Raw genomic sequence first — 26,646 nt, forward strand, 5'->3', positions numbered from 1 at the left:
TCTCAAATTCAGTGTATAAACTTTCCTTTAATTCCACTATTTGAAGCATGCACATTTTTTTTTTTTTCCATTAGATGTTATGCTCCCAAAGTCAGGGAATCTTTGTTTTCCTATCTCTAGAGAATGGGCTTCCAGTTCTTCTGTTGGGTGGAGTAGGGATTCTTACACAGAGCGGAGGAGGCCATAGAGACATCTGTTTCATAAACAGTGTTAATCAGTCATCTTTTGTTTTTGTTTGGTTCTACCTTCACCCTCACTTTTAGAGATGCAGGTGCTGAAAATATCTGAGTGTAAGGGAGGTTTTGTGAGACACATGAAAGTTTCTCAGATTTCTCTGCTACCAGTTTAGGATTCTCTTTTTTAGTTTGCTAAGCCATTTAATACACATTCTTCTGTTTCCCATCATCTGAAGCTTTATTGCTATTCTTTCATCCTCTGTTCTCTTTGTCTTTGTAGATTTATGCCTCAAAAGATCCCTTCACCATTGTTTTATGGGGTTTATGGAGGGGGTGGATAAAAGGCACACATCCAATCCCCCATCTTTAACTGGAATTCCCTGCTGTTATCTTTTATTATTTCCTTCTTGTTTCCGTGGTTTACTTGGTCAGTCTTTTACTATGCTTTGAGTAATCACGTACCTCATTTATTTAAATCTTTCTTGGTTCCTGATAAATGTATTTAAGATGAAAACTTGTCTCTCAGTACTACTTCCTGAATTTGACCTGTTAAATTTTCAGTTATTTAACTGTAAATGTTCACAATTTTTCACGTGTCTTTCTCTTCATATTACATTTACATTGCATTTTTGGGTAATGTGTTCTATAGTTTCCAGTAACATGGAATTTTGAAAGTTGTCATTTAGTAATTTTTTAATTTTATTGCATTGCAATCAGATCAAAAGGTCAATATGATATTGATTTGGGGGGGATTTATTGAAGTTATTTTGTAACCTATTACTCAGTGGATTTTTTTGGATAGCCCATGGATATCTGGAGAAAAAAAAAAAAAGAAGTGGCCAGTCTCTGTCGAGTGAAAAGATTTCCAGACAGCTGTATGTCAAGTTTATTCATCTTCAACTCTTTTTTACTCTTTACAACTCCTTGGTCCTCCTTCATGCTTCCTCGGTCCTTCCCCAAATCTAAAAAGCTCCCTTTCTTGTTTAGCATCTGTAGGATTACAGGAAGAGCGAGCAACTGTAGGAAATTATAATTGTTCTCCCTTCTGTGAGTTTGTGTGACCCTTCTTCTGTTACATTAATACAATGCAATCTTGGCTGTTTGTATTTTTTCCATTTGGCTGTTTGCTCCAGGAGACTTCTGTTCTTTGTTAATTCTTTAAATTGTCTCTTCTTACGTGTTCAGAGCACCTTCAGTTTTGTGTATAAGCAGTACCTTAGAGTTCAGCCTACCAGTGTTTTTGAAATTAAATTAGATTAAGAACTAGTTCTTTACAGATGGTTCTTACATTCTAAAATCAAATGAGCAATAACACAGAGGTAAAGGGGACTTTAAAGAGACTCACATCAAATATTCTAATTTTACAAGTAGAGAAATTGAGACCTAGAAAAGTTAAGTAGTTTTCTAAAAATTCTACAATTAGTTAATCTCAGCTCATCCGGCTAGTTAATTGGGCTCTGGAATACTTTCGTCCACATGAAATTGAGGATAAAAAATGTCTTCATGGACCTAAAGATAAAATATGACAATATCTGTGACAGAATTTTAAGCAGTGAGGGGATTTTTCTATTATAGCTCAGTACAAGTTTCACGAGAGCAGAATTCTTCCGAAGGCCCGAGGCATATAGTAACTACGATGGCTGTTCGTATCTATCAGGCACATTGTGAGGGTTTCCGATTTCAGGAACGATTAAACATCCCACCTCTCTCAGAACTTCTGGTTTGGTAGGGAAGGCATAAACATAAAAGAGAAACCCAATAGAGTGAGGCAAGTGCTTTAAGAGAAGAAAGCTACAGGTCAGAGGTTTTCTAGTAGGGGAGTGTCCACCTCACGCAGGAGGTCAAGGGAGGCTTCACAGAGGACGGATTAGACCCTCTGACACCTCCGAGTCAACACTGAATCCCTTGCTTAAAATGACCATCTCTCCTTTGTTCCCTGATGAACGTCCACAGGAAATTGTAAGGTTTTGTTTTGTTTGTTTTTGTTTTTTTGTACTTCTACAGAATATTTTGAGAGTGGAGGTGTAGCAGAGAAAGAGGTTTCAGAGTTCAGCTGTGCTTGGTTTTTACAGAGCCTATGGATCATAGATCTTGCAGAAAATGGGGAGCCATTGGAAGGAAATATTTATGTGTAGTAGTGGTGATGCCTTAAGTGTATTAGCATATTCCTGAATAGATTAAGTACATGGGCTTGTTGGACATTCATAGGAAAAGGTTTTATTGTAATTAGGCTTAGGGCTGCCATTTGTTTTTATCCATGGCCATTCCTCATCCATGCACTACCATTTTGCTAGTAAGGCTATTATTAGAGTGAGATGCCCAGAATCCAGGTAGGGAAGAAAAGAAAAGGTGAAGACCCTGAAAGAAATTTAGGGGAGTCACTTAAATGTTCTCCAGATTTGTCAATCTCTCAACATTCTTTCAGATTTTCCTTTATATATTGTTTCTTCTCTTTTCTCCCCACCTTCTGCCTCCCTCTTTCTTTCTTTTTCCTCATTCTCTGTCTTTCTCTTTCCCTGCCCGTTATTTCCTTCCTTCCCTCCTTCCTCCCTCCCTTCCTCCCTTCCTCTCTTCTTCCCTTCCTCCCTCCCTCTCTCCTTTCTTCCTTCCTTCCCTCTTTTCTTCCTTCCATTCCTGCCTCTTTTCTTCTTTCTTTCCTTCAATACAGAGACTAGTTCTATATTTTTGTTCCCTTCTAGCAGATCTTTTTGGGTGAAGAGGGGGTTATAGCAATTCATATTCTGTATCATTACCATTTTCACTGGTAAACCCTGAACTATCTGGGGGCTCATTTCAAGCTGTGACAGAGTCAGAATTCTAAGCATGTAGACTCAGAATTTTTTTTTCTTTTTGTATTTCAGTAGCTTGTACCTAATTTTTTCAATAGGAAGAGAAGTCAGTTTTCAAACAATGAAATCATTATCAACCCAAATAATTGCTTTTTCAATCACTAAATGAAATTTTTTTAAAAAGATTTTATTTAATCATTTGAGACAGAGAGATACACAGAGAGAGAGAGAGAGAGCATGAGTAAGAGGAGAGGCAGAGGGAGAGGGAGAGAAGCAGACTCTCTGCTGAGCTGGGAGCCCGATGTGGGACCTGATCCCAGGACCCTGAGATCATGACCTGAGCCGAAGGCGGACGCTTAACCATCTGAGCCACCCAAGAGCCCCATAAATGAAATTCTATAAGCAGTAAACTGTTGAACAGCCCATGGTTTACCGTGTTGGTTCAGAATCACTTGGATTTGTTTTACTATCATCATGTATCCACAATGCAGCCCTTGGTTTATTTAGTTATTATTTTACATTCTTCTGTAGTTACATACAAGTGGTAGTGGTGACATGACATGGTTATTGTTCTGAGTTTGTATCACATTATATTGTTTTTAGTTTTGTATTGTTTCAGGTTTGTATTATGGTTCTTTTTTCTAATTATATTTTGCCTTTTTTCTTTGAATCAATCATATACATATAATAACAAAGGGGCAGAAAATTGTGTGGTTGTCCAAAATAATATGAAATTATAAAATTATGCAATTTAAAATGATGAATAAATGTGTTCTTTATTTTCAGCTTGCTTACTTTAATAATCTTAAGGCTATTGTATTTTCTTTTATAAAGTGTAGAAAGTCCAGCATTATGGCTTTGTGTGTGTGTGTTTGTGTGTGTGTGTGTGTGTGTGTGTGTGTGGAATCTCATAATGATTTCTAGATATTATGTGGTTTGTCCAATCTGTGAGGAGGCTGAGTCAGAACTAGAATGCAGATCTCACAAGTCTTCATGCAAATCTTCCTCAACTCACAGTAGGATTATGTCCTGATAAACCCGTTGCGTGTTGAAAATGTCAGAAGTTGAGAATGTATTGAATACAGCTAACCTGTGGAACATTGTAGCTCAGCTGAGCCTGCTTTAAACATGCTCAGAACACTTACTTTAGACTACAATTGTGTAAAATTATCTAACAGAAATCCTATTCCATAATAAAGTGTTGAATATCTCATGTAATTTCTCAAATACTATATTGAAGTGAAAGACAGAATGGGTATACGGGCTCAGAATAGTTGTAAGTGTACTTGTTGTTTACCCTCCTGATCGAATGGCTGGCTGTGAGCTGCCTGCCATCACAAAAGGAGGGGCACACCGCATATTATTAACCCCGGAAAAGTCAAAATTCAAAATTCAAAGTATGGTTTCTACTGAATGCGTATCATTTTTCTACCACCGTAAAGTCAAAAAATCATAAGTTGAACCATTTTAACTTGGGGATGTCTGTACACTGATCTTTCTTCTCTATTATTCTGCCTTTTGTATAATTAACATACCCAATCAATTGCCTTGGTCTCTGAAGTTTGAGTAAAATAATTTCAGGGTGTGAATTTAGCTCAACATGAAAGTTGTGAAGGCACAGATCAGGGGAGGTGGAGAACTATTACAAATTTTGTAGTCACAAGGTGGGTTTTTTGTGTCTGCTCAGGTATCAAGGTATAAGTCCTGGAATTTAACAATTTATCAACACAAATTTTCAAACAAAATTACAAAATATTTTAGTGGGTCAAAATAAGTTTTGGATAATTTATGGGTTAGTTTGGCCACCCCACTTCTTTTAAGAATTAACTAGAATAATGAAACTCATTTTCTTTATATCATAAAATGATGGAGATGGAAAGCCCTGACCATTTATTTCACTCCCTTGAAGTATGATAGTACAAAACTTTTCCAAGTAGATGGCTACCTACCCTGCTTTTGAGAAGACTTCATAATCTTAATTCAATTCCAGTAGACAGATACTTAGCTATGCTCTTAGAGAGATCAGTAAGAGATGGTCTCCAAATTTTTAGAGTTTAAAATCTGAAGAAATGATATGATCAATCCTTATTATTACAGGCAGATTATGATAATGGTCATCAAATACATATTATGAAAAAAAAAACATGTTCTGGAAAATCAGAGTGATAGCAGCATCTGTAGTTTAGGCACATCAGGAAAGGCTTCCTGGTGGAGGCATTAAGATGAACATGGAACACTGTGTAGGAATTTAAGGATGTGAGGTGGAGGAGACTGGGGGTGAAGCGCATATATAGGGCAAAGGCCTCGAGTCTCTGGAGTGTGAGACCAGATCAGGGAAGGGGCAAAGGTCACAGGTAGGAAAGTCCTGAGAGGCAAATCTGCCCAGCGAACAGAGATAGAATGGAGACATCCCTAAAGGCAAAGTGAGAATTTACAATTTATTCTGTCAAACAGCCCTGGGCGATCAATGTGTGCTCTTGAGCCAAAGAGCGACCCGATGAGAAGACTACTTTAGAAAGATCAATCTGGTGAGTTGTATAACAGGAACCGAAAGGGGAATGTGAGTGGAGACTGGGAGGGCGGAGAGAAAAAAGATGTGTTGAGGGTGGTGATGGAAGGGGCTTTAGAAAGAAGTGGTTGATGGCAAGAGATTCCCTCGACTTGGCAACTGATTTGAGAAAGGAGCAAAGGAGAAGTTAAAAAAATAAAAAAAGGGACGAGACCCCTCCCTAGTGTTTCTGGGGGAGGGACAGACTGGTAGCCTGGTGGCTCCACGGGAAGAACAAAGAAGTCCGAGGAGGAGATTTGGGGAAGGGGTGAGGGTTGTGGATGGTGAATAAAAGATGGTTTTACATCTAAACTAAATGCCACATATGTCAGCTTAAACCACTGGACAAATAGAAGATTTAACACCTGACCTTTTGGTTTTCATGCGGCCTATGGGATGGTGTTGCCTTTTGCTCAGGGCCTGGATTTCATGAGCATGTCCTCACTGAAAAATAAGTAGGCCTCCCTTGCGATTGTCACAATATTCTAATTTCCTGAGCGGGGAAAGCAGCAGCACCAGCACCACAGCAATGCCGTGGCCGCCGTGGCCGCCACGGTGGCGAGAAAATCCAGCAAGGCCAGGGATTTCGCAGCCTTCTGTTGCTCACCATCACATGAAACGCTCCTCATTATATTGCTTCCCGCCCGGTGACTCCATGCCAAACTTCAGCCTGCCCAGGGTCAGGGCTTGCTGGGGGTGCCGCCGGCTCCATTGTGTGTGCCGCACTGGGATCAAAGCATTCTTTCCCCTTCCTCATCTACCTCTTCTCCCTACTGCTTGTCTGCCTTCTCCTGCAGGGGGTCAGGCTGGCCACATTTGCACGTCTCAGTGCGTAGCCCTTTTATACAAAGTTTTCTTTGTTAATCAGAAGTACATGCAAATCCTCTCTATGTACAATGAACGGCTTTGAGAGGAAGGTGTGACAGTGATATAATGACCTGGTGAATTTTCAGGCAAGGAAAATCAAAATATCTTGGCTTTATTTTCCAGAGATTAGTATTTGAAGGGGGTGTGTGTGTGTGTTTGTGGGTGTGGAGATGTGTGTCTTTTTGCCCACGTTCTTCCTCTGGCAAACAGCCTATGTAGAGAGTTCTTCAATTCTCTCCTTTTCCATGTTCACATTTGAATGATCCTTAGTATTTGAGTGTCAGCGCAAGGAAGCTTTGTTTTTGAAACTGTAGGATGCGGAGCTGTGTGACTTCTGCCTGGTCGATGAGCTTTCATACCTCACCTTAGTGCGTCACTCTGGCGGTCCCTGGCTAGGGTCAGGAGGGGTACACGGGCCCCTCCCTGTCGTCAGTCCTGAAGCCAGACTGAACTGAAACATAAGCACTGCCCTCCATCATGTTTCCCTGCAAGATAGTAATAAAAACACAGTGGCTGTTCATTCTGTTTTTCACTTTTACTTGTCACTTCTTGCACCCATCAAGCAAACAGTTGGTAATCGCTTAATTGAAGTAGAGGGAAGTTTGGAAGCGGGCTTCTGAACAATCCAGCAATCTTTGGGTACGGCTTGCACTTGAAGATCTTCCTGGATGACACACGAGGTAGTTATCAAGCATCTAAGGAAAAGATCGAAAATGAAGAGGTCTGTGTTGTGTTTTATTTAATTTCTTTTTCTTTTGTTGGACAGTAGAATCAAGAAGATGGTGCCTTTATTTGACCTCCTCTCCATGGGAGTCGTACCTATAATGGGTTTAATTAACTATGTGGTATTGACGTAATTAGTTATCCCGGTGATTATACTTCTTTAATGAAAGCACTTCATTTGAGCTGCACTGGCGTTCCGCGGTGGCTGAGCCCCACACCCATATTTCATAACTGTCTAGACACTGGGACCGTGTGCATATTTTACCAACAACCCTTGAGAGAGGTTATCCTGCATGGCTTAAGGTAATTGGGAACTAATGATTTTGCCCCCCCCCCCCCTCGGTTTCAGACTCACTCTGGGCAGAGAGCGGAGAAACTGTCGGGGGATGTCGGGGGAGGGGCAGCGGCTCATTTTGTGTAAACTGAAAAGGAGGGGGAAGGGCTGGGTTTTGGAAACCATATGCTCCTAGGAACTGTTTCTCTTTAAGCTGGCAATCAGAAAGACAGTAACACCAGAGGGAATTGGGGGGTTTCCTCTATGGGTGCACTGTATAAATACGCTGAGATAAATGTACACCGTGCATAGAGACACATGCTCATATTAACAGGAATCCTGGCCGTACACATGTCTATTAACAAACAGGCAGTCCAATTCGGTATTAAAAGTAGATCGCTGCTTACATTTGGTCAGCAGGTGACTGGCAATGTCCCTTTCACACGGCGCGGGGGACAATGAAGTCAGACTGTATGGAAAAAAATAGGGCAAATATAAAGGAAGAAACTGCAAAAATTTCCATATGAACATGTCAATAATAATATCACAAGAGACCCCAAAGAAGAAGAGAACAAAAGCAAAAAGATTATCTAGCTGTGTCTGGACCCGTCCACAATTAAAAAAAAAAAAAGATTCACGCATGAACCCCATTAGCCTCCTCACTATTCAAACTTGGGAAATGGAGGGGGAGGGAGAAGAGTGGGGGGTGGGGGAGTCAGCGGTGTGGACAGAGAGGGGGTTAGAAACCTAGCTGAAACAGCTCTGCGGAGAAATAATACGTTTTGAGCACAATCTCTTTTGCAGCTAGAAGTGCTATTTCTTTTCCAGTCTGTTTTATTTGACTCTTCTTTTTTTTCAAAGATGTGCTTTCCCCCTGTCACCTCTTCCTGCAGCTTCATCCTGCAGCCGGTGCTGCCTCCCCTCCGGTCTCCCTGTCTAGAGACACACACCGAAATCACTGCAGGCATTCGACTGCTTCGTGCGGCACCGGAAGGAGCCCTGTGGGTCATCACAGCCAAGCCCATAAACAAGCACCATCGCAAAACCAAACAAATGGAGGAGAAGTGGCTCAGTGGAGGTACCTGCCAACGAGACTTGTTCCTCTGGCACGAGGGCTGCTCGGCAAAAGCCTCCATCCCTCATTAAATCAATAAAATCAAGTGTCCTTTATTTTAAGCCTCAGCACTGTAAACCAGTAGCAAGGAGAGGGGCCCAGGCTTTTCATCTCATTGTTTCAAAACAGATCGTTGGGTTGGAATTGACAAAAGGTTCATTCCTTTACCTTTGTGGAAATGTCAGTAAAAACGCAGGTGCTGGGCATTTGGACTCTTTTGCTCCGCAGAAGGAAAAAAAAAAAAAAAAGGAGAGCGTGTGTGTGGGGAGGGGGAGATCCGTGACAGGCTAACTACATGTACTGAAGCTTTCTAAGACATTTTGTTTAGCCTGATATTGTGCAGCAGTGAGGAGAGAGGTGGAATCTATTGTGTACCAGCTGCATGAATCACCGGATTGAAGTCTAACAGCCTCAGATCCTCTTTTATACAGTAGAGGGGAGATTAGAGCAGGGAGCTCATATGTCACAAAATAGAGGTACAATGTGGTTCTGGCTTGCTTAGCGCACTCAGCCAGCATTTGATCCAAATTTAGCCAAAGGGAACGAAGGAACGTGTGCTGCTATCAGCCAGGGAGGTGACAAATGTTGGGCTGTAATATCCCAAATTCCTTTTCTGTTTCCAAAATGTCATCTCTCCTTTGTCAGCTTCATTATGATTGAATCTATGTATAGTCACAGACCAACTGGAAACAAACAAAAACACCAAACCCTAGCTAAATTATTCTACACCTGCCTCTTCCTAAGCTGGGTAATTGATATGGAGCACAGGGAAGTTTTCTCTCTAGGACTTACAGCCTCATTTGTTTAACAAGTATTTGCTGAATGCTACAGTATATTCTAGAAGCTGAAAGGGATACACAAGGGATCTAACACATATCTTGCTACTTCCAAAAGCTTGCAGTCTGGCTGAGAAAACAGACAGACAGACAGATAAATGCATACACGGATCTTCTCAGGAACAAAGGCAACAGAGCATTTTGTTTAATGAGTAACTATGGGAGCATAAATGAGAAGTGCTATATAGGAATTCAGAAAAAGGGAATTCGAGCTAAAATTTTTTTGAACACAGAGTAGAGAAAGGGAACAATTTATGCTTGGAGTACTAAGCCCTTTTCGAAAGATCTGACATGTGCCGTGCATCGTGGCACATCGAGTGTGTACCAAGTTGTATTATTATCACCCCCATTTAATAGATGAAGAAACTGGAGCCCAGAGAGATAAGTAACTTGCCCAGAGTCACATAGTTAAAAGAGGCAGAGCAGGATTTTAGACTTTCAAATTATTTACTCTTCACCACTTCCCCAACCTGCTTGGCAAAAGAATGAAAGGAAGACGCTCTGAAGCCTGCCATCTCTCTCCTTCCCCTTTGCTAAGTGATTTCTCTACTTGTCTTCACTGAAACTTCCAGGTCCTTATCTGTTTCTGTTTCAGCTGAATTATCGGCCACTTACTCTGTATTTAGATTTCCTTCCCTTGACAGATTTCATGGTCAAATCAGTAATAAAACTTTATTTCTAGAAGAAATATTAGTGGTGGCTTGCCTCAGGCCAAGTAAGTTCTTATTTACAGACAGGAGATCACAATTTGTCTTCTGAAGCCCAGCCCAGCGTTCCTTCTGTTGGGTTGGTCACACTTATCACACCCCCTCTATTTGCTTTTCCTCTTGCTTTCTAGAGGAGACCTCGAGCAAGATGGAGGCCGGCGCGGCTCTGGCCATCAGCAGCGTCAAGGCCCCCGGCGATAACTGAGCGGTCATATCTGCTTGCTGACAGGGCCAGGCACCTCTTTCTGAGACTCTCAGGAGCCATTCCAGGCATTCTCTCTTCCAAGTCCTCAATGCAGTTGGTAAACGATACCATTTTAGATCCCAGTAAAAACACTGACATCAGCTGACATGCGATACCACCTTTTCACCTGAGTAAATTCTACCTCCCCACTCCCAGCTCCCTCACTGCCCTGCCCAAAGCCGGAAGAGCTGCCCCTCACTGACTTCCCTACGCTCACTGGTAGGACTGCGGAGGGGTTGCTTTGGGCGCTGCTGTCCTTCTCAGCTTTCAGGGTTCCCCTCATTCTGTTTCAGAAGTCCGGGTTCCATACACTACCCTACATTCCTCAGTGAAAATCTGAGCTCAGAGAAGGGCCTAAGAAACATGGAATTGTAAAAATCTTTAAGGCGCAGTGTTATTTTTCTCAGTACAGGACTTTTAAATTTTTTATATAATAGGATCAAAAATCCAGATATCAATGAAACACATTTATAATCGTGGGATACCAGGCACTGTGCAAAAGGACTAAGGCATTTGGAGAGCAACAGCCCTCAAATCACACCAGCTCATGGGTCGGTCGTCTCTGTACATGGACAGCCTGCCCTGCGGATTGGCTCAAAGCCAAATCTTCAAACTAAAGAGATTCTCCCATTCCCTTCACCTCAGGACAGACCTTGTTCTTGTGATTTTCTGGCACATTCTCTGGCTTTTTTTCTTCTCTACTTCTTTACTCCCCATGGCTGAGGATACATAAGTTCATTCAACTTGATAATTCTTCCTTTGATTCTGTTGCATATGCTGAATGATTCTGTTTATCTCTCCTCTTTTACTGACCAGACTTTAAGTGCATCTTCTATACGTTCTCTCTCTGTTTCTCAGTAACTGCTCATTTTTTAAAAGTTTGATTAGCTTCAGATAGACAAAAGTTCTTGTCCTGATATTAAATATTAAGTCCTGATTCTTCTTGATGTCTTTTTGAAATTCAGCTCTTCTAACAATCTTGTCTTCTAGAATAATCACTCTCAATCCCACCAGACCTTCAATTCCTTTTAGAACAGATGCTTGTAATGCTGCTTTAAGTCCTGAAATAAAATGCATTGACAATGTAACTTTCCTACTCATGTAATTTTAATAATTCAGCATAGTGCCTTCAATGTATATAAATGAAAATTAAAGGAAAGTAACATAATAAAATTATATGCATCTATACACAGAATCACCATTAATACAAGATAAAAATGCAGATTGATATAAACGTGATTCAAATATCATTAGCAGCACCACCATCAAAAATATGATTCATGCACTGATGAACGAACTTTGATAATGGTTTCAATAAAGAAAAATAAAGGGGTGCCTGGGTGGTGAAGGGTCCGACTCTTGATTTCAGCTAAGGTCATGATCTCAGGGCCGTGAAACTGAGCCCCACATTGGGTTCTGCACTGGGGATGGAACCTGCTTGTGATTCTCTCTCTCCCTCTCCCACCTCACTCATGCATTCAATCTCTCAAAAAAAAAAAAAAATTAAAAAGAAGAAAAATAAAGAACAACACAGTAGTTGTGTATTTAACAACATGCAAAAACCTTTGTATTTTTATGAAATAGATTAGGTCCTATCCTGAAATAATGTAAACATTTTTTTTCATGTATATAAATTTTCATGAATCATTCAAAAGTTTGTTTGATACAAGATAATATCTTCAAGATATTCTTCATTATGTGTGACTGTCTCAGTCATTGCAAGATGTCTAGCGTTCTTCCCCCAACTCCCATCACTACACACGATGTAAAAATATCCTCCACTCTTGCCATCAACCAAAAATTTCTAAAATCCCCCTCACTGGGTGGTGTGGGGCCTCCTAAGAACCAGTATTCTAGATTATCTCATCTTCAGCTCAAGTGGCATTTCTCTTTCCCTTCCTGCTTATCTGATCCCTCTTTTTCTTTCAATGGGCTATTGTCTCCTTTCTCCTATGCACTTTCAACCATGGCCATTCTTCAAGGCATGGTCCTGGGTTACCTATTACTCCCTCGCCCCCCACCCCCACCTCTTTCCCTATCTTCTGCTTTGCTTCATTGAGGCATCATTTATATACAGTATGGTTTACTGATTCGAAGTGTGCAGTGCACACTTAAATGCACACAGCCCTACAACCATCGCCACAATCATGATATAGAATATTTTTGTCACTCCAAGAGGTTTCTTCTGCTTCTTTACACTTAATCTCCTTTCCATGAGCCTAGCCCCTGACAATCACCAATCAGTCTTCTGTGCCTAGAGTTTCACCTGCTATGAGATTTCTTATAAGTTTAATCATACAGCATTTAGTGTTGTAGGTCTGGCTCCTTTAACTTAAAGTAATGTTTTAGATATCCATCCATGTTGTGGGTGTTTTGCTGATTTGTTCCTGAGTAGTAATTTGTTGATAAGTAGTATTTAATTTTAAGATATACCAAATCTATTTATCCATTCACTCCTTGATGGACACTGGGGTGTTTACATTTTTGACCTATTTTGAATAAAGGTATTCTGAACAGCTAAAATATATTTTTATTTCTCTTGGGTAAATACCTATAAGAGGTACTGTTGGTATATGCCATATATATTTTCATCATAAGAGATTGCCAAATCTATTTCAAAGTGGATGTACCATTTTGAACTCACGCAAGCAGTGCATGAATTCTAATCTATATCCTCACCAACTCTAGGTATTGTCAATCCTTTTGAATTTGAGCTATGCTAGTGGGCCTATGATGGTATCTCATGGTGGCTTTAATTTGCATTTTTTCTAATGGTAACTAATATTGAGTATCAGTTCATGTTTTTCTCTCTCTTTTTTTTCCTGGAGAAGTGTCTCTTTAAATCTTTTATCCATTCTCTAATTGGATTGTTTGTCTTATTAACGAGTTGTATGAATTCTTTATATATACTCGATGGGAGTCCTTTGTGAGCTGTATGTTTTGAAAATATTTGTTGTTGTTGTTGTTGATAATATGTAATTGGGCCTAGCTTTCTTTTTTTTTTTTTAAAAGATTTTATTTATTTATTCGACAGAGATAGAGACAGCCAGCAAGAGAGGGAACACAAGCAGGGGGAGTGGGAGAGGAAGAAGCAGGCTCATAGCGGAGGAGCCTAATGTAGGGCTCGATCCCACAACGCCGGGATCACGCCCTGAGCCGAAGGCAGACGCTTAACCGCTGCGCCACCCAGGCGCCCCTGGGCCTGGTGTTCTTACCCTCTCTGACATATTTGCCTTTAGTTGGAGCACTTAGATCATTTTCATTCAATATACTTATCAATGTGATTGAATTTAAAACATCTTGCTATTTATTTTCTTTTTATTTTGATTGTTCTTTATCCCTCCCCCCTCCAGCCTTTTTTTCTGCTCCCTTCTATTGGATTATTTTTGTGAATCCTTTTTATTTCTATAGTTGGCTTTTTAGTTATACTTCTGCCCAAATAATTTTAATATACCTTTACTGCAAGTTTTTGATAATTAATTTTCTCAACCTTTATTTGTCTGAAAAAAGTCTTTATTTCATTTTTACTTTTGATTGATATTTTTGCTGGATACAGAATTCTAGGTTTACAGTTTTTTTTTTTTTCCTTAGAGTACTTTGACAGTATCACTTCATTGCTCCTGGCTAATGCTGCTATTGATGAGAAGTTAGTGGTCTTCACTCCTCCCTCCATAATGTCTTTTCTTCTCTGACTTCTGGATGGTCATTGACCTTGGATTTGTGGATCTGTGTAGTTTATGTGTAGTTATCTGTGTAGTTTTCATCAAATTTGGAGTTTTTGGGGCCAATAGTTCTTAAAATATTTTTTAGTATCTCTTCTTGTCTTTTGGGTACTCCAATTTTATGTACATTCGTTTGCTTGGTATTGTCCCACACATTGCTGAAACTGGTTTTGGGGGGCTTTTTAAAGGCTTGTATTCTTTTTCTCAATTCGTTTTGGATAGTTTCTATTGTTACATCTTTGAGCTAATGATCATTTCCTCTACAATATTTATCTACTATTAAACTCATTCGGTGTGTTTTTTATTTCAGATATTGTAGTTTTCACGTCGAAGTTTGGGGTTTATTTTAATTCTTATTGTTTTGTTCTGAGCAGGCTATTTTTAGAACAGTTTTAGGTTTACAGCAATATCGAGCAGAAGGTACAGATTTCCCATGTACCTTCTACCCTGCACATGCATAAGGCTTTGTTTTTTTAGATCACTTTCATTTTTTACCTTATCACTTTCATGCTTTACCTTCTTTAATATAGAGAATATATACATATGTTTAAAATATTTGAGTATATATATATGAGTTATTACAAATTCTTGGTCCTTTAATTTTATTACATGTATGAAATCTCTGTCTGTTTCTACTGATTTATTTTTTCTACTGGTCATTATTTTCTTGCTTTTTTTTAGATCCGGCAAATTTTCAATTAGATGTCATATATTGTGAATGTTATATTAATAAATGTTGGACATTCATTTGTTTTCTACTTTTCTTGATGAACATTTACTGGAATCAAATTGATAGTTTTAAGCTTCATTTGAAACTTTTTGGGAGTTTGGTGCAACCTACTGATTTCCAGTAGATTTTTCTTCAGCCTTCGGTAGTTTCTGCTCTGTACGTGCAGAGCAGTACTCACACGGTCCTTGTGAGCAATCTCTTTGTGCCTTCCTCTCTGATAGTCTGAACTATAGATTGTAGCTACTTTAGCCTATTTGAACTGCAGGCAGAAATGTGGGGACAATTGTAGGGTTCACTTCATGTGTTTCCTTTTTTGCAGGGATCATAGTCTTGAAATGTGTGCTGTCAAATGTTTCAGAATTCTTGTTTCATATTATTTAGTTGTTTAAGATAGAAGTATAAATCTGATCTCTGTTTATTCATCATGGTCAGAAGAACATTTCTCAACTGTTCCTGAAGGACCTATCATTCATACAAACACAGTATTTAACTTTGTGGGCCTAACTCCTAAAGATGAACTCAATTTATGACCTCCCACTCAGCGCTATTGTTAGATTTCTAACTGCATGTTGGACAATTCCACGTGAGTTTCTTTCTTTCTTGTCAAAATTGACAGCCTCTTTCTGTTTTCCTACGGTCCACCAAAGGCACTATTATATTTTTACCAGATATTCAGGGTCTTAGTATGAAAGTTATTTTTGAATCCTTATTGCTTGTTCACTTCCCATGGATCATCTGTCACTAATCCTGCAGATTCTTTTAACATTTCCCATCTGTCATGGGGCCCCCTGGGTGGCTCAGCTGGTTAAGCATCCAACTCTTGATTTCAGCTCAGGTCATGATCTCAGCTCAGGTCATGATCTCAGGGTCCTGAGACAGAGCCCAGCGTTGGGCTCCATGCTCAGCAGGGAGTCTGCTTGAGATTTCTCTCCCTCTCTCTCTCCCTCCATTCCTCTCCCACTCATGTGTGCTCTCCCCTCTCTCTCTCAAAAATAAACAATAAATCTTTAAAAAAATTTTTCACAGCTGTTTTGCTGTCCCTATAACTTTTGCCACCATTGTAGTCAAGAACTTTGTCATCTCACATTTTCAATATGCAAGTATTTCATAATTCTTTCTCTACTCTAGTTTCTCCTCACATCAGTTCAACTGGCACAAAATGTCATTCATTGCCTAACCATGCTTACAAATTAAAGTGTAAAGAGTTATACCAGAATATTTAACATTAAATAATTCAGCTCTGACCAGCTTTTTATCTTCCAATCCTAACTTTATCTTCTATTTCCAAAAAAATGCCCACAACATTCTAGTACATGGTTTCTCTTCAGTGTCTTGTGAACATATCACACTAATTCATGGTATCCCTTCTGCTTGGAGGTCCCACCTTCATTTTCTCTACTTTTTCAAATGGACCCCATTCTTGTAAAATCCAGTTTAATTTCCATTTACAATAGAGAGATTCTAACATTGATCTTTCTCTAATCTGGACTGATATTTTTTCTTTCTGTGCATATCAGCATTTAATCACATAGTGTGTGGAAGATTAGTACTTGCCTTAGTGTGATCTCCTAAATATTCCCATTCATTATACTCACATCCATGTTGTCAGAGCAACCTCTGACCTTCTGACTTCTAATCTTTAGTTAACCATACAACTTCTTTCTTTATGCTATGTTACCTTTCCCGCCTACCTTTTTTTAAATTATTATTATTAAGCTCTGTATTATGGAGTTAAGCAAATCAAACTGAGATAGTTAAGAAAGAAAGGAGGAGAAAAAAGGAACTTTCACTTCTTTGTAACAAGAAAGTAATGAGAGTTTCTTTTATAGTTAGATACAGATAAAAAATATAGATATATAGATAAAGATCTGCTGAACTACTATAAATATAATTCCAAAAAGAGTTCCAAACTTTTTCCAGGTAATTGTAGTAACATAAATATGCATCTATATACCAAGGATCCTATTGTTAAGCACTTTATTCTTGGAAGAAGTATAGATACAGTGATTAAGAGTACAAGGGTGCTCATGAGCTTCCCTGGGTTCAGATGTCAGCTCTGAAGCTTGTGAGCTATGTGACTGCAGGCAATTTATTCTCTGTTCTTTGGCTTCTTCGTGTATAAGATGGGAATAGTATTAATCCCTACTTCACAGAATTGTGGTAAGGCTTAAGTGAGATAATCTTTGTGTCAAGTGGGCTGATGGCAGGAAAATTGTGTTTTGGTAACATTTTCAATCTGCTGTGAGCTGACAAAATGAAAAAGTTTTGACTGAGATGGTTAGAGTTTCATTCTTTTGATTCAGAAGATTTAATTCTGGCCACCATGCAAAGGTTTTGACTGTTGAAAGCAACAGTTGGGTTAAGCATCAGAAATTCACCATCAGTAAAATTGAGTTCATATAACTTAGACAAGTTTTTGACTCAGCTTTGTCCATCTGTTCTTTTTTCCCATATATTCTCCTTCAACTTCACTTGTCCAGTCCCACAAACGTCAGCAAATTTCCGATCCCCAATCCAATGTGATATACATAGATTGATCTATCTATTCTTCTATATATCTATAGAAAGATTTATTGCTTTGAATCTCAGTCAACACACAATTGATTTGACAAAATTGATTTGGCAATTGATTTGAAAAAAAGGAAGAAAAATGTAATCAAAGTAGTTATTTAGGTGTATCGAAAAATTCTCCTAGAACACTTCCCTTGATTTTCCTCTTTTTACTTCTAACTTCAAACAAACATGTTTGTGCAGATGTAATAATGTATAGCTAACCTTACCATCATTTCTGGCATCTTCAGACTGGCTTCTGCTTATCTTATATTTATCATAATCTCTTATCATGAAAATGAGTGTTCATCTAAGTAAGCATCTGTCCACTGATCCATTAGCAGCACCTTGACAACATAATAATAATTCTGACCAGGAGGAGTTTAGTGGAGGCTGTCTCAATCAAGAATTCAACATTTTAGAGAAGCATAATGCTTACCAGAAAAGACATCTAGGTCAGAATTCATCACCTCTAATTTTCAGGTTCCTAATTTTGTTCTCATCTCGCATTGTTCCATCAAACCATCATCAAGCAACACTGATTAAGTATTCCCCCAGCCTACAACAGTGTTAGAATTTTGATGATGTAAATTAATTGGCTATGTTTCAGTCATTTGGAAATTTTCTGAAAGGTATTGCCTCCAAGCCTCTTCATATTTTAATTTTTAACCAGGTTAAATGTTAAAATATGTGGTGAACTCCCATTTAATAATAGTCTTATTTTTATTTAGTTAGTTTACAGTTAAAACTTAGGGCATGTTTCAATAATTTTACAGCTCTTTCATCAGTCAGAGACATACAACTCGACTCTTCACGGTCAGTTGTATAAAATTGGTGTACAAAAGTTGATCAAGAGATGTATCAGAAATCATATTTTTAAAAGAATCAAGTGCCAGATTTGGGACTGATCAAATAAAGTCTAAATTGGGTACATTTTGGTGGTGTATTGAAAAATCGTGCCACTTTTACTGTGGCATTTTTTTTTTTTAATGCATAGGGGAGAATGGATAGAGTTAAAGGAAGTGTGGTTGGAATTAAAGTGGTAATTAAACATCTGTTGGTCCTCATTATGTGCCAATCACTATGTTTTCTATACGTTATTTCATTTATTTCTCACTGAAATTTATTAATTAAATATTATTATTTTGCCATGTTTTATATAGGAAATGAACACTTTGGGATGATAAATTGATGGCAGATCAAAGATTCTAATGCAGTTCTGTCCAATCCTGAAGCCTGAACAGGGGAGAGCATCGTGTACGTGAACATCACCCATCTCCAGTGGTACAGCAGAAGTAAGGTCAAGAATGGCTGAGCTATGGATCGGGATAGATAACACCAAATCATATCCATGAGATGCTGCATAGTTTACAAGGCATATTCACATTTTTTATTTCCTTCAAAACTCATAATATTACTGTGAGATGGTGTTATTATTACTATCATCACTTTATAAATGGGGAAATTGAGAAGGAGGAGTGCTGAATAAATTGCCTAAGTTTGGACAGCTGGTTAGACACAGACCCAAGGTAAAACTCAGGCTTCTGACTTAAGGTCCCCTTAGCATATCCACTACATTTCATTGCTTCCAAATGTAAACATCACAGTTATCAAAATCAAGCATGTGTGTGCCCCTGTGGACTAAATATAAATTTAAGTTACTGTTGTTTATTCCCCTTTTGTAAATAAATAGATCAAAAGGCAATCCTGGTAGGCTTTGGGCTACATGGCACCTAAAATATTCTATGAAAATTTGAATTATGAAAATAATTCATGGAGAAGATCAACATCTGCCTCTTAGTCTGGTAAGGATATCCTAATTGGAATATTAAAATGGGGAGAGATAATATTTAAAGAGAAATGTCACTGCAGAGTCCTTGACATGCATTCCACAAAAGAGTTAGGAGAAATATATAACTAAAAAGAAAACACCATCAGATTTCCAAGGCACAGGATTTAGCTGCAACTGTTTTATCCAGAGGTGGACAAGATATTTTTTCTCTCTCATGATTTATGAGGTACAAGAAATAACTCCCCTGTCTGGACTATTTTTGCCATTTGCAGTGACTGCTGTCTTCATTGTTAGACTTTATTTTCATGGATTGACGGTATTGTCTCCATGAAAATTCATAAAAGTATCCTCTTGCCTCTATGGATATCTATATTGTATATAAATCAATACAAGATTTTTAAAATCACAGCTAGTAAGGGAGAGGAGTACATTGCATTAATGTAAGAAAAGGCAGAATAAAAAGCCAGAAAGCTATGCCATTTTATTGGAAGGAGAGGCCAAATTTTGGTGCTGGGAGACCATCATTCATTCACTTAGTCATTCAACAAACATGTGTTGAGGTCCTGCCATATGTAAGATGCTGTCCTAGGTGCTGAGGCACAGCACCACTAGGTACGAGCTTGTATTCTCATAGCCACGTAAAAATAGCAGGGTAGCAGTACATGCTAGTCTCTCTTCCCCCAACCCCCTTAGCTTTCTGAAAAGATGTTGTCAAGTCACAAAACCTAAAGTAATTGGGTCAAGTGTATTTTACCTGAAAAAACATGCAATAAGCAAAAATGATTCTGGAAAGAATACATTTTTGGAAGAAGCCTTCACTTCTTTTTCTTCTGGCAGCAGAGTAGAGGCTTCCAGGATGGGGAAGAGCAAAGAGTGGCAGAGTTGACTCAAAACATTGGAGCAGAGAGTATGTTTGAGAAATATATCCCACGGTCTGGCATATTATCCGAGAAGCCAGTGAGGGCTTAAGCAATGTGAAAGGATGCCTCTTACCCTTGGGAGAGTCTCCTGTTATGCCAGGATTATGTCTGGCATAGTAGTTGCAGAGGTGACAAAATATCTTTTGCTGACAGGACCAATTCACCATAAGAATTTCACTGCTGGGGGTATTTCTCCTGCTTTTCTGATATGTCCAAGGAGATAGGGAGAACATGAGATGGGGAATCAGGGGAGACACAGAATCCCTGAATTTTGAGAATGGAATTTTATAGGCTTGGGAAGAAGTATATGGTACAATAAATATAATTTAGAACAGCAGTTCATCAAGTATGGTCTGGGGACTCTGAGGGCTCCTCCAGACCATTTTGGGACACCATGCTATCAAAACTATCTTTATTATAATACTAAATTGTCATTTACTTTTTTCATGTATTCTCTCATAAATGGTTGTTGGAATTTTCCAGTGGCTTGACAAGATGTTTGCTGTTGCAACAGATGGAATGCAGATGAGGATCCAGCTGCTTCTATTATGCAAGACATTTAAGGTATTTGTAGAAATGTAACATAATGCCACATTTCTCACTATTTTTAAAAAATATACCTATTTTTGTAAAAAAAATGTTATAGGTAATGTGCTTGTTAGAGTTATTTAAAGACAAATTAATAAATTATTTTTTTATATTCTGTTTTAATTTCTGCTATGTTGTAATAACATATAACATATAGAGATAAAAGTTCCTTGGGGTCTTCAATAATTTTTAAGATCACAAAGGGGTCCTGAGATAAAAAAAAAATGAGAACTGATGCCTTATAATATTAAAGGAAAAGAATTTTTCAGACATTTGTTAGAATATAAGAGAAGAAGGTTATAAATTAGCTTTTGTTTTTCCTTAAAAATAGATTGAAAAATGAAAAAGAGTGAGAAACAAAACTGGAGGCTCTATATTCCACGAAATTATGGAAAACCTAAAATTCTGATCTAAAACATTTGAAGAAGAATGGCTAAGCACAGTGAAAGGTGGACTAGCATAACAGAAGAGAAAGTGACACCACAAGAGGGCTGCTGCTGAAAACATTGGGCCAAGATGGTGAAATACACAATTCTCCTAAAAGGTAGCACACCTTAACTTATCTTCTATTGTGATATAATTCATATGCCATAGAATTCACCTTTTGAAAGTCTACAATTCAGTGGTTTTAGTACATTCACAAGCTTGTGTTACCATCACCACCATCTAATTCTAGAATATTTTGGTCACCAAAAGAAACTTGTACCTATTAGCGGGCACAGCCCATTCTCCCCAACCTCTAATCTGCTTTCTACCTCTATGGTTTTGCTTATTCTAGATATTTTATATAAATGGTATCATATAATATGTAACCTTTGTGTTTGGATTAGTTTTTTTACAATATATTTATATTATAACATATTCAAAACTCATCCATGTTGTAGTATGTGTCAGTTTGTCATTCATTTCTTGGCAAAATAATATTCTATTGTATGGATATACCACATTTTGTCTATCCATTAATTGGCTAGCTTGTTTCTGTTTCTTTTTTTTAAACTATTATGAATAATGCTGCGATGAGCATTTGAGTATGAATTTTTCCATGGGCATGTTTTTAATTCTCTTGTGTATGCATCTAGGTATGGATTTTCTGAATCCTATGATAACTCTGTTTAACTTTTTGAGAAACTAAAAAAATGTTTCCAAAGCATCTATGTCATTTCACATTTCCTTTTTTTTTTTTTTTTTAAAGATTTTATTTATTTATTCAACAGAGATAGAGACAGCCAGCGAGAGAGGGAACACAAGCAGGGGGAGTGGGAGAGGAAGAAGCAGGCTCATAGCGGAGGAGCCTGATGTGGGGCTCGATCCCATAACGCCAGGATCACGCCCTGAGCCGAAGGCAGACGCTTAACCGCTGTGCCACCCAGGCGCCCCTCATTTCACATTTCTGAGCGATGAATGAGAGTTCCAATTTCTTCGCATCCTCACTAACACTTGTTATTATCCATCTTTTAAATTATAGGCATCCTTGTAGGTGTCAGGCAGTACTTTTTATTTCTGTTTATTATACTTTTTGTTTGTGTTTCCCTCTTCTCATGTGCTTATTGGTCATTTATAAATCCTCTTCAGAGAAATATCCATTCAAATGCTTCGCCTATTTAAAAAAATGTGTTGTCTTTTTATTGCTGAGTTATAGGAGTTTTTGTATATTTTAGGTATTGTTCATTTATGAGATATACGATTGCAAATATTTTGCACCATTCTTTGAGTTGTCTTTTCACTTGTTTGATGGTGTCCTTTAATACACAATGTTTTACATTTTCATGAAGTCCAATTTAAAGTTTTTCTTTTGGGGGCACCTGGGTGGCGCAGTTAGTTAAGCATCCAACACTTGGTTTTGGCTCAGGTCATGATCTCAGTCATGAGATCCAGCACCGTGTGGGGCTCCACGCACAGTGTAGAGTCTGCTTGAGATTCTCTTTCTCCCTCTCTCTTGTCCCTCCCCACCGAATAAATAAATTAATCTTTTTAAAAAAATAAAGATTTTCTTTCGTTACTTTGCTTTTGTTATTGTATCTAAAAAAAAATCAGTATTTAATCCAAAATTACAAAGATTTATGCTTATGTTTTCTTCTAAGAACTGTACACTTTTAGCTATCTACATTTAGATCTTTGATCCATTTTGAGTTAATTTGTGTGTATGGTATGAGTTGGGGGCATTTGGATATCCATTTTGCATTCGGATATCCATTATTTCTAGTATCATTTGTTGAAAAGACTGTTCTTCCCCCCATTGAATTGTCTTGACACCGTTGCCAAAAATCAATTGACCATAAATGTAAGGGTTTTCCCCTCTATACTCTTTATTCTATTCCATTGACCCATATGCCAATGTTATATTATCTTGATTACAGTTGCATTGTGGTAAATTTTAAATCAGGAAATGTGAGTCCTCCCACTTTGTTCTTTTCAGGATTATTTTGGCTATTCTGGGTCCCTAGCATTTCCATATGAATTTTAAGATCAGTGTATACATTTCTACAAAAAAGAGCAACCAGGATTTTGATAGACATTTCATTGAATCCCTATTGGGCATTATTGCGATCTTATCAATCATGTAGTTTATTCTTTATCCTATTAACACAGCTTATTACATTGATTAATTTTCATATACTTAATAAATCTTGCATTGCTGGGATAAATTTTATTTCATAGTGTATAATTTTTTATGTGTTTCTGTATTTAATTTGTATTTTGTGGAAGATTTTTGTGTCTATATTCCTAAAGTACATTGAGCAGTAGTTTTCTTGTATGTCTTTGGTTTTGGAATCCAGATAATACTTGCTTCATAGAAATAATTGGGAAGGGTTACCTTCTCTTCTATTTTTTGGAAGAGTTTCCTTTGTGAGTGTAAAGGCTCTCTGTTGAGCAGGGAACCGGATGCGGGGCTTAATCCTAGGACCCTGGGATCATGACCTCAGCCAAAGGCAGATGCTTAACCGACTGAACCTCCCAGGTGCACCATCAAAATTTTTGTTTATTCTGTAGTAAGTTTCAGCAGTTTCTCCCTTTCTCATAATTTGTCTATTTCATCTAGGTTATCTAATTTGTTACTACACAATTGTTCGTATAATCTGTTATTTCTGTATGGTCAGTAGTAATGTCCCCCCTTTTCATTCCTGATCTTTGTAATTTGAGTCTTCACTCCCCTTTCTTGGTCAGTCTACCTAAAAGTTTTTAGTTTTGTTAGTTAACTTTTTCAAAGAACAAACTTGGACTCATTGATTTTCTCTCCATTTTTTAATTCTTTATTTAATTTATTTTTCCCATGATATTTATTATTTGTTTCTTACTACTTTACTGGGATCTAGTTTGCTCTCCAGATTTACCTCTAAGCAATACTTTAGCTATATCTCTTACATTTTGTTCTGTTATGTCTGCATTTCCATTCATCTCAGAATACTTTCTAATATCCCTTGTGATTTCTTCTTTAACCAGTTGTTTTTTTCTGGCATATTGTTTAATTTACCTAATTGTGAATTTCCCCAATTTTCTTCTGTTATTAATTTCTAATTCATTGCTTTTTGTATGATTTGAATATTTGTACAATTATTGTCTTATGTTATGGCCTAAACTATGGGAAATGCTCGATGTGCACTGAGAAAGAGTATGTAACCTGTTATTTTTAGGTGGAGTGTTCTATAGATGTCTATTAAGACTAGTTGGTTAAAAATGTTGTTCAGGTCTTACTTGTTGATCTTCTATGTAGTTGTTCAATCCACTATTGAAAGTGAGCTACCGAAACCTTCAAATATTATTACTGAATTGTCTTTTTCTACCTTCAGTTTTGTCAACTTTTGCTTCATGCATTTTGTGATTCTTTGGGTAAGTGAATATATGTTTATTAAAGTTATATCTTCTTGATGGATCGAACCTTTATCATTATGAAATGTCCTTTTTTGTTTTGTTTCCAGTCATCATTTTTGTCTTCAAGTATATGTTATATAATATCCATATAATATTTCAGATAGTTTTTGGCTACTATTTACATGATGTATTTTTTCTATCCTTTTACTTTCAATTTTTTTTGTGTATTTGAATCTAAAGTATGTGTCTTTGAATCTGAATTACGTCTTGTATGGATGGCATATACTTGGATCATATTTTTAGTCTATTCTGCCAATCTTGAGTTTAGATAGGAATATTTAATCCATTTGTACTTAATTTAGTTATTGATAAGGTATGATTTACATATGCCATTTTTCTATTTGTTTGCTATGTGTCTTATGTCTTTTTATTTTTCTTTTCCATTTTCTATTCTTCATTTCCCTGTGAGTTCCTCAGGGTTCCCTGTGAGACTCAGAAGTCTATTGACTATTTTTTTTCTGTCCAGTTTATGGTCCATACTTGCTTGTTTCTTTGCGTGCCTCACAATTTTGTTCAGAAATAAAAGATATATCTTAAATACTCCCCTCTTCAGAGTTTGTTGTTGTTGTTTGTTTTCTGAATGACTCAACTGACCCAACTCTGTAAAATCTGCCTTCTCTGATGGGTGTGGCTACTGAAGTCTGTTGGGTTAGATTAGTGATCATCAAATGATTGGACAGAGATTTCTATATGTAGAATAAATGTAAGAAATGTGTAAGATCTTTATAAAGAAATCTTGGGCATTTTCCTGAGTGATGCAGTGAACCTCATGACATTTTTAGATAGGAAGATCAATATAATATAAACATCAGTTTTCGTTTTATTATTTTATTTTATTTTATATTATAATAATATTTTTTTATTATATTATGTTAGTCACCATACAGTACATCCCTGGTTTTTAATGTAAATTTTGATGATTCATTAGTTGCGTATAACACCCAGTGCACCATGCAATACGTGCCCTCCTTACTACCCATCACCGGACTATCCCATTCCCCCACTCCCCTCCCCTCTGAAGCCCTCAGTTTGTTTCTCAGAGTCCATAGTCTCTCATGCTTCATTCCCCCTTCTGATTACCCCCCTTTCTTTATCCCTTTCTTCCCCTACCGATCTTCCTAGTTCTTAATGTTCCATAGATGAGAGAAACCATATGATAATTGTCTTTCTCTGCTTGACTTATTTCACTTAGCATTATCTCCTCCAGTGCCATCCATGTTGCAGCAAATGTTGAGAAATTGTTCTTTTTGATAGCTGAGTAATATTCCATTGTATATATGGACCACAACTTCTTAAAACAGTCATCTGTTGAATGGCATCTCGGCTCTAAGTAAATATAATACAATAGCAGTAAAATGTTAAGTGGGGGATGTAGACAACATGAATCTTGAATGAATATTAAAAAACAAATAAGCAGAGAAAATTCTGAATAAAAGAATAACATATTATGTGGTTATCTAAATCAAAACTACATGGCAATGGTAAAAAAAAAAAAGTGTATAGATCAATGGAACAGAAATAAAAGTCCAGAAATAGTTCAATGCACAGCCTAGCATCTCAGTGCAGATGCACAAACTGAATAAAGTCTTGAGTTTTTATTACTGAATAAATTGTGCTTGAAAAAAGGATAGCCATATGGAAATAAATTATAATGATGTTAGCGTGGCAAGAACTTTTAAGTAAGATATAAATTTCAACAATCATAAAAAGATGAAGATTGCAAGATTATTTGGCATACAAAGTATACTTAGAGAAAAATCACCATTAATCAAATTAAAAGACAAAAAAGAAACTTGCAGAAAACTTTTTACTATTTATAATTTCTATAATGTATTTAGAAAATAAGAAAAATCAATAAGCCAATTAAAATGAATGAGGGATATTAGGAAAAATTCAAGAAAAAGAAAATACAATTGACTCTTAAGCATGTGACTAGGTACTCAACTCACTCATAAGAGAAATGCAAATAAACACAACAATAAAAACCATCTTTTACCTATCAGATTGGCAAAGAGCAAACATTTCATAACACGTGTTAGCATGGGTGTGAGAAAACTGGTATGTTTCTGGTGGGAGTGTGAATTAGGGCAGCTCTTACTGATCACAACCTGGCAATATTTATACAAATTATTAAAACAAATACCTTTTAGGTCGGCAGTTACACCTTTGAGAATGCACCTAACAAATATGTGTGCA

The sequence above is a fragment of the Ursus maritimus genome, unplaced genomic scaffold (genome assembly GCF_017311325.1).
Source record: "Ursus maritimus isolate PB19 unplaced genomic scaffold, ASM1731132v1 scaffold_13, whole genome shotgun sequence".
In the NCBI taxonomy this organism is placed as follows: domain Eukaryota; kingdom Metazoa; phylum Chordata; class Mammalia; order Carnivora; family Ursidae; genus Ursus; species Ursus maritimus.